The following is an 8,882-nucleotide window of genomic DNA, read 5'->3' on the forward strand; positions in this document are numbered from 1 at the left end:
CCAAGTTAGGGTTTTAGGTAAAACCAAAAAGACAGCCTTCACTGTAAAGGCTGGATACCCCAGTATCTAATACACCTCTACCCTGATATAACTCTGTGCTTGGGAGCCAAAAAATCTTACCGCGTTATAGATGAAACCGTGTTATATCGAACTTGCTTTGATCCAGCGGAGCATGCAGCCCCACCCCCCCAAGGCACTGCTTTACTGCGTTATATCCGAATTCGTGTTATATCGGGTCGCATTATATCAGGGTAGAGGTGTATTAACCTTCCACAAAAGAATCTGTCACTGTCCACAGCGGACTCAACAGAATCCAATCAAGCCCCTTCACCAGTATTCTTCAGAGACACCACACTGCAGATACAGGTCAGAAATCAATTTTACTATGTCCAGTTGTGATATACCATGGCACAATCCAGACTAGTGGGGGTTGTGTCATCCCTGCCCTGCAATTTTGGGTGCTGTATGACGCCTTGCTGTAGCAGCTCCTACCTGGGCCACTCACAGTCTCCCAGCATGCAAGCCACACCTTGAGTGTCTGCATGTAACCGCAGCCTGCTAGCTACACTGGGCTCTCACCAGTATCGGTTAATGCTTAATTTGTGCCGGGGCTGAGTCCCGGCACCTCTGGACTTGGCAGTTCATAGCCCCATCGCCTCTGGACTTACCGCATCAGTTCTTTTGTGCGCACAAGAGATGCAAACAGCAGCGCAACCCTCCGCCTCCACGTCACGCCAGAGGAATGTCTGTGGAGCACTGCACGGCTGCTTGCATGATGCGTGAGCCCCAGCACCTCTACCATTACAAATTAAGCAGTGGTTTTGGTTATATTGCAGGGAGATCCCAACACACCACCAGCCCCGTATCTTCCCCCAGAAATGTATGTCCCATACTGCCCAGCCCTTTCCTGGACCGTACAAATATATTAAGTCCATTACACCTTTAATGGAATAACATGCCAACTCCTTACCTTAAATAGCTACCCAGACACTTCAACTTAAACACACTGCGTAAGAGTCAACAGTAAAACAAGTTTATTAACTACAAAGAGATGTATTTTAAGTGAGTTCAAGTAATGATGCATAAAAGTCAGAAATGGTTAGAAGAAAAATAAAAATTTAAAACACGTACTAATATCTACTTAAGACACTATTTTAGTTGCAAAGCAAACTTTCTCACCACATGCTTTAGCAGATTACTGACCAGACTATCAGGTCAAGACTCCTTCCCCTGAGTCCAACAGCTGTTTCCTTTTGTCGTCTCAGGTGCAGAGAATGAGATTCACAGGGGAAGCAAGAGAAGTGCCTGGGATTGTTTGTCTGTCGTTTTTATAGCAAGTAGTGGGGGTTTGCCCAGTAGTAAGTGGAGAATAAATAAAGATGATAACAAAGGCAAAGATGAATTTAGAGTTGGTAACTTGACTGAGATTTTCCAGACTTTCTGCAGATCAGGGTTTTCTAAGCTACAATATACTCAAGATCAGTGGTTCTCAACTGGGGTCCACAGACCCCCTGGGGGGTCCGTGAGCCCTTTCAGGGGGGCTGTGGAGCCCCGTGGCTGAAACCTGGTGCCCCAAGCCCCAGCACTTCCGCAAATAGAAGTAAATCTATGCCTATGCCCAAGGGTCCCCCCGCCGGCCCGGAACCCTGAGTTCCCCTCCTGCCCCCACTGGGCCCTGGTGTTTTTACACCATGCTGAGGGGGGCCTCAGCAAGAAAAAGGTTGAGAACCCCTGCTCTAATTACTGACTTTCAAACTTTATTTTTAGGTAACTAGAGTCTTGTAAATTAGTGGTCTATTTACAATTTTAACATAAACAAGGTTTGCATTTCTTCCCAGCTCTCTGCAACAGCAATCAGCTTTTCAGAATGACTGAAAAATTCCCTGCATGGCCCTCAGAACAAAGATCTGAAACTGGCTATCAATGCCCAGAGATCACAGCTATTAAAATAGAACAAGCACTTTTAAAATAAAACCTTACCAGTGTCACTCTCTGCTCCCCCATCCCACAGACAATCCCCACCTCTATATATACTATTGTAGGCTCTTGCCCACCACCTACCCTCCCCTTTCACTCTCTTCTACCTGAAGACCGCTTCTTTCTCCTTGTTCTGCAGATGGTCTGCCTCCCCCACCCAGCCCCCATCACTTCCTCTTTGGTGGGTTGCTCGCAGCTCATCCTTCCTCCCCCACTACTTCACCTACCGCTTCCCAACCAATCACCTGGGCTCTCACTCCACGAGCCTTTCTTTCCTCTTCCCAAGGGGTCTCCGGCTTCCTTCCTCCTCTGGATCTGTAGACAATGTGAAAAAGCCAGAGCTAGGCAGAGAGATCTCCGGATTTACATGGATGTCTACATTCTAGTAGTTGTGCATTTTGTCCCAACAAAATTATGTGCTACAACACAAATATGTGATACAACACAGAAGGTTATGCAGCATATTTTAATCCAGTGAGGATACTAGAATTACATTGTGCACAGTGATACAAGAAGGTTTAATGTAGTTAAATACAGCATGCACACAGCACAAAACATACTCAAATATTTGATATCTTCACAGCCCCAGCACATACAGAAACCAAGCCATAAGGAAAAAGCTACAATCAATGAAGTAAAGATCTCAAATCAAATTAAATATTCCACCAGCAGAGGCCAGATCAGCAATCATGATTGTGGATCTAGGGTTCTAGGCCCATCATTAGAAAAACTAAGCTGCATGGTGATGACACGAATATTGCTACCGGCCTACACTCCTGCTGGACTGACTCTGGGATTGGAGGACCAACCTTTATTTCAATGAACCCCATTGCTTTTGGCTTGTGATGCTTGAGGGGGGAAGAACGTGGATTTCATTATATCCTCTCTTTTTGTCTCGGATGTGTTATTCAACATTAGTAAGGATGGCAGACCTGTTTTATTTGTATTATTTTTTTTTGGTACCTGGAATAACATTTCTCTTCTATTTCCCCCCAGGACCAAGAAATGATAGTGGTTTGGGTTCAGTAAGCCAATGTCCCTCCAGGTTTGTCAAGACACTCATTCAAAAGACTAAATATAGTCAAGTAGAATAGTCTCCACAATGCAAGCCTGGAACTCATGTCCTTACCTGTTTAAATCTACAGCATGTTCATTATCACCGCCCTCAACAATAGCCATGAAATTATTATCATCCTCCAGCATGAGCTCCTCATTCAATTAGGGTATGTCTACACGGCAAAGAAAAACCCACAGCTGGCTGACTTGGACTTACAGGGCTCAAAACACAGACCCCGACTTTTCAAAGTGCTGAGAGGTGTTCGACCCCCCCAGCTCCGCCCCAGGCCCTGCCCACACTCCACCCCTTCCCCCAAGGCCCCATCCAGACCCCACCTCTTCCTGTCCCCACTCCACCTCTGCCCCACCTCTTCCCACCCAGCCCTGCCTCCTCCCCCAAGCATACTGCATCCTTGCTCCTCCCCCTCCCTTCCAATCTCTTGCACGCCACAAAAGAGCTGATTGCGGTGGGCGGGAGGTGCAGGGTGGGAGGGGGAAGTGCTGATCTGCAGGGCTCGCCGGCAGGCGGGAGGCGCTGGGGGTTTGGGGAGGAGCTGATAGAGGGGCTGCCGGTGGGTGCTTAGCACCCACTATTTTTTCTCAGTGAGTGCTCCAGCCCCGGAGCACCCACAGAGTTGGCGCCGATGACTCAGGCTGCGGTGAGGCTGTTTCTACTCTGTTGTGCAGACTTCTGGGGTTTGTTCTGGAGCCCAAGCTCTGGGACCTTGCTGGTCCAATAGCCCTGGTTCCAGCCTGAGCCCAGATATCTACACACTGAGGAACATGCAAGCAGCAATAACTCTTAAGCACACCTTCTCAGTCTTCATCTGCAGCTTGCCACCAGTGTAGTGCAAATTATGGGAAATGCATCATTAAGGCGCAGAATTTTCCTCTCATAAGAACGGCCACACTGGGTCAGACCAAAGGTCCATCAACCCCAGTATCCTGTCCTCTGACAGTGGCCAATGGCAGGTGCCCCAAAGGGAACGAACAGACAGGTTATCATCAAGTGATCTATGCCCTGTCACCCAATCCCAGCTTCTGGCAAACAGAGGTTAGGGACACCATTCCTGCCCATCCTGGCTAATAGCCACTGATGGACCTATCTTCCATCAATCTATCTAGCTCCCTTTTGAACCCCATTATAGTACTGGGCTTCACAACACTGTTGCCGGCACCCGGTGCCGAGAGGCTAAACAACAGCTGAGGTTGGTTCGCGACCCGGTGTGCTACACCCAATAATCACAACGGGGTGGAGAAGCAGAAAAGTTTATTTGCAGCTGCAAAAAGGTACGGGGAGAATAAAATCTCAAATCCTGCACACAGAGCAGGAAGTTACACAGGCTTTTAGACATCCTTTTTCCCAGCATGCTTATCCAATAGCAAGCTGCCCTAAGTATCCATATAGCCAGCCAATTCAGTTCCCAGCTAGTTCCCTTGTTCTCTGTATCATTTGTTAAACCATACATAAAGCTGCTTTATTCAGCATTGTTCTTTCATATCTGCCCTGTTCGGCCTTGCTCGGTTTCAGGCAGTCTGACTCTGCAACATATTGTTGCAGATCCCCAGCATAACTGCTGTGAGTGCCTCCAGGCAAGGGTGGGGGCCAAGGACACTTGGGCCTAGTGCGAAGGGGTTTCATCGACACTCGTGATCTTCCATCCCCTCGAGTTACCTAGTGGCCATGCCCCAGTGTCCCCAACAACTCCCTCCTTTGAGAACACTCAACAACCTTGGCTCTGAGTTTTCTCACTTGGGCTACTTATGTCTTTACAACAGGACTTTGCATAAGCACTTTGTGATAGCCCTGAAGAGAATGACTTATTAACTTTTGCAAAAGGGCCCTGACACATGATACTGCACAGCATAATACCAGTAATACAAGCAATACAGGAAAGAGAAGTTTCAATAACAGGCTAAATAAACCACCAAGCCAAAACGACAAACCCCAGCCTGAAAACAAGGTTTGCAACCAATCGCTCTCTGGGGCAGTATAGGCAACCTGTGCTTCGGCTCGGGCATGGGCCTCAGCCTGTACCACCTTTTCATAGATTTCATAACTGCTCTCATTTACATATACACAACATCGGGGCCCGACGAGGGCACAAACCCCTCCTTGGGATGCCAAGAGATAGTCCAAAGCCTGCCTGTTTTGGAGGGAAAACGTCCTGAGCTGCTGTACCTCTTTATTTAATGTTTTTCTGCTGACCCTAAATCACTAACCGAGTCCTCTAACTCTAAGGCCACTTTCTCAAGTACCATTTGCAGCCTTACAGTATAGCGGCCTATGCATGCCATGGCTGGCCCGGTAAACAGTGGCGCTATTCCCAGTACAGAGCACCCTACAAGCTTCTCGGTTGTAAGGGAATTCTTCATATTGCCCTCCAATGCCGTAGTCAGTCACCGCAGGGTCTTTTCTCGTGACTCAACAGAGGTGTCTCGGGCATTTCTAATCTTTCCTTTGGGCAGTGTGGCAGTTATGGAAAGATGAGGAACTCCATGAGCTATATAACAGCTACCTGTCCAGTTGGCTGGTAGCACCTTGTAAGCCTTTCGGCCACATACAAAAAAGTGACCCTGTAGGGCCCAGTAAGGACTGTTTCCTAAGAGGATTCCTGGGATATTTAAAGCTGCTTTTCCAAACAGTTCATATGCCCCTAAGGGGGCATCCCATCCTCCTGATCGGGTACAAGTGGGGGCATTTCTAATTGCGCCGTTCAAATTACACTCGCCATAGGGACCACTACAAACCCACCATTGGCTTGCTACATTGGCAATATTTACTGGACGGCAAGTTATATTTCCTTTTATATTTATATTTCCTTTCCTTTGTGGTAAGATTATTTGTAAGAGTTTCCCTAAAAGGGGAGGAACCATTACACCCACACTGTTGGCCTCCCCTTTTGGTCTTTATCCAATACCCATCAGCCCACTGTGTAATAACACAGGAGCTTTTCCCCACAGGATAGTGATCAGATTGGTTTCGGGTAAAACATAACACTCCCTCAGTGAATACTGCAACTGAATATTCCTGGTCCTGATAGGTGGCTTGCTGTAAAGAGGTCTTATTTCAGAACGGCGAGTCCGTTCTTTCCTGCTCTTTGGTGGCGGCTAATTCTGCTAGGATCAAGGGCAGCATGTCAATGGGCATTCCCGTTTTGGGGGACAGTGGAGTTGGAGCACATACCCAGCAATCAGTCTGGTTTGTTAAAGTAGCAACGTGGTGCGCAAGCGAAACAAAGGAGTTATGCTCCCGATATGCATGGTTTGGAAATAACAATACAGAGAATAACAATGGGTTATTCACAATAATATTAACAATAACAAATAATAATAATAATTGGGTAACAATACAGAGAATAACAATATTACCCAATTAATTATCACCAGAGTCTTTTTAACCCAGGGTCTCCAGTACCTGGGTGGGCCAATTTTAGCGTTAAGGTGCCCACTATTTGTGTCTTTTAAACAGTAGCTTTAGCCCGAGATCGTCACTAGATGAGGAGTCAGCAAGTTGGACGGTCCACTGTTCTGCTGACAAGGGCGCGGGTACTGCCTTCAGACAAGAGTGATGGATCCAGTTCTTGTGTCCCTCGATCTTTGCTGCTGTATGGGAGATCAGCAGGGTCCTTTCCACTTTTCCTGGAGAGGCTCGTCTTTCTAGGTACGAACAAGCACGGAGTCACCGGGCTGTAAGGAGTGGACGGGAGAGTCCAAGGGGAGAGGCTGGGAATCCTTGGTATACCTGTGAAGAGACAAGAGAACAGCAGACAGGGAACACATATACTGTGACAAAAAACCGTTACCCAGCTCCCATTCCCCTGACAGAACCGGGGTGCCATTCATAGGCCATGCCCTTCCAAACATAATTTCAAAGGGACTAAGCCCTAATCTACCCTTAGGGAGAAGGCGGATACAGAGTAGGACGAGGGGCAAAGCATCAGGCCATCGCAGTGAGGCTTCTTGGGACACTTTTGAGAGATGCCGTTTAAGGGTCTGATCGGTGTGCTCCACTACACCACTGGCTTGCGGTCTCCAGGGCGTATGGAGATTCCAGGGGATCTGTAAGGCATATGAGACGCTTTGAATGATTTTTGTCGTGAAATGTGTCCCGTTGTCAGATTCCATCCACAGGGGGAGTCCAAAGAGAGGAATGATCTCCTTAACAAACTTGAGGGCCACTGTTTTGGCAGTGCAATTACGGCATGGGAAGGCTTCTGGCCATCCACTGAACCGATCCACTATGACAAGGAGATATTTGAACCCTTGGGTCCGGGGAAACTCAGTAAAGTCTGGTTTCAGAGGAACAGCCGTGTTAGTCTGTATTCGCAAAAAGAAAAGGAGTACTTGTGGCACCTTAGAGACTAACCAATTTATTTGAGCATGAGCTTTCGTGAGCCACGAGCTGTGGCTCACGAAAGCTCATGCTCAAATAAATTGGTTAGTCTCTAAGGTGCCACAAGTACTCCTTTTCTTTTTTCAGTAAAGTCTATTTGCCACACTTGTCCGGGGCCCGGAGTGGGTTCTAGGGCAGCTGGTGGCACAGGATGTCCCGGTCGGGGGTTATTCTTTTGGCAGACTAAGCAGTCCGCTTGTACCTGGGCAGCCAGGGGTCGGAGTCCAGAAGTGATAAAGTATTTTCCCATTAGCTGGATAAGTGCTTCCCTGCCAGCATGAGTGGTTTGACGCAGTTTCTGCAGCACTGGCCGGATCAGGCCCTTTGGTAAGAGGACCTTCCCTTCCGGGGAATGAAGCCATCCCTCCTTTTCCCGGAGACTGAGTTTGTCAGTTAGCTGTCTCTCCTCCCCAGAGTACTGAGGGGTTGGAAGCTCCCCTACTGATAGGATAAGGGCATGCATATGGGCGTTCTCAGTCTGAGGGGATGGCAGGGTGGCAGCATGCTTAGCCTCTCTATCTGCCCAGGCGTTACCTCTGGCCACATCTTGATCTTCCCTTTGATGGGCTTTACAGTGTACCACCGCCACTTCCAAGGGAAGTTGTATGGCTTCTGGGAGCTGGAGGATTTGGGGCCCATACTTGACTGGGGAGCCTTGGGCTGTCAGCATTCCCCTTTGCTTCCATAGGCCAGCCTGAGCATGCAGCACACCAAAAGCATACTTTGAATCAGTAAAAATGTTGACCCGCTTTCCTTTTGACAGTTCAAGTGCACGGGTCAGGGCTATTAGTTCGGCAAGCTGGGCAGAGGTCCCAGCAGGCAAACCTTCAGCTTCCACAGTGTCATGGAGGGCACAACAGCATAACCCGCCCATCTATTACAGTACTGTTACCATCAGTGTACCACTCATAATCTGCATTTGGGAGGGGTATATCCTTTAAATCTGGACGGCTGGAGTACTGGACATCTATGATCTCTAAACAGTCATGTTTTTGTTCCTCTGTTTCTGGCAAGAGAGTGGCTGGGTTAAGGGAGGGGCAAGGCTGTAAGGTGACTTCAGAGTTCTCTAACAGCTTAGCCTGGTACCGAGCAATCCGAGCCTGGGTGAGCCAAAGCCCTCCCTTTGCATCCATAAGGCTCGGACCATATGGGGAGTATAGATTTGCATAACCCCTCCCAATGTTAGCTTCTCGGCTTCCTCAATCACTAGGGCAGTAGCTGCGACTGCCCGTAAACATGCCGGCCAACCCTTCGCAACCTGATCAGGTTGCTTAGAAAAATAAGCCACGGGACGTCTCCATGCTCCTAACAGCTGTGTAAGCACTCCTAGGGCCACCCCCTCTCGTTCATGTACATACAACTGAAATGGCTTAGAGAGATCTGGCTGGCCCAGAGCCAGAGCAACTCCTTATAGGTGGTAAGGCGGGTCATATCCCCGTGATCATTTGGATCC

Source organism: Caretta caretta, chromosome 3, assembly GCF_965140235.1.
Source record: "Caretta caretta isolate rCarCar2 chromosome 3, rCarCar1.hap1, whole genome shotgun sequence".
In the NCBI taxonomy this organism is placed as follows: domain Eukaryota; kingdom Metazoa; phylum Chordata; order Testudines; family Cheloniidae; genus Caretta; species Caretta caretta.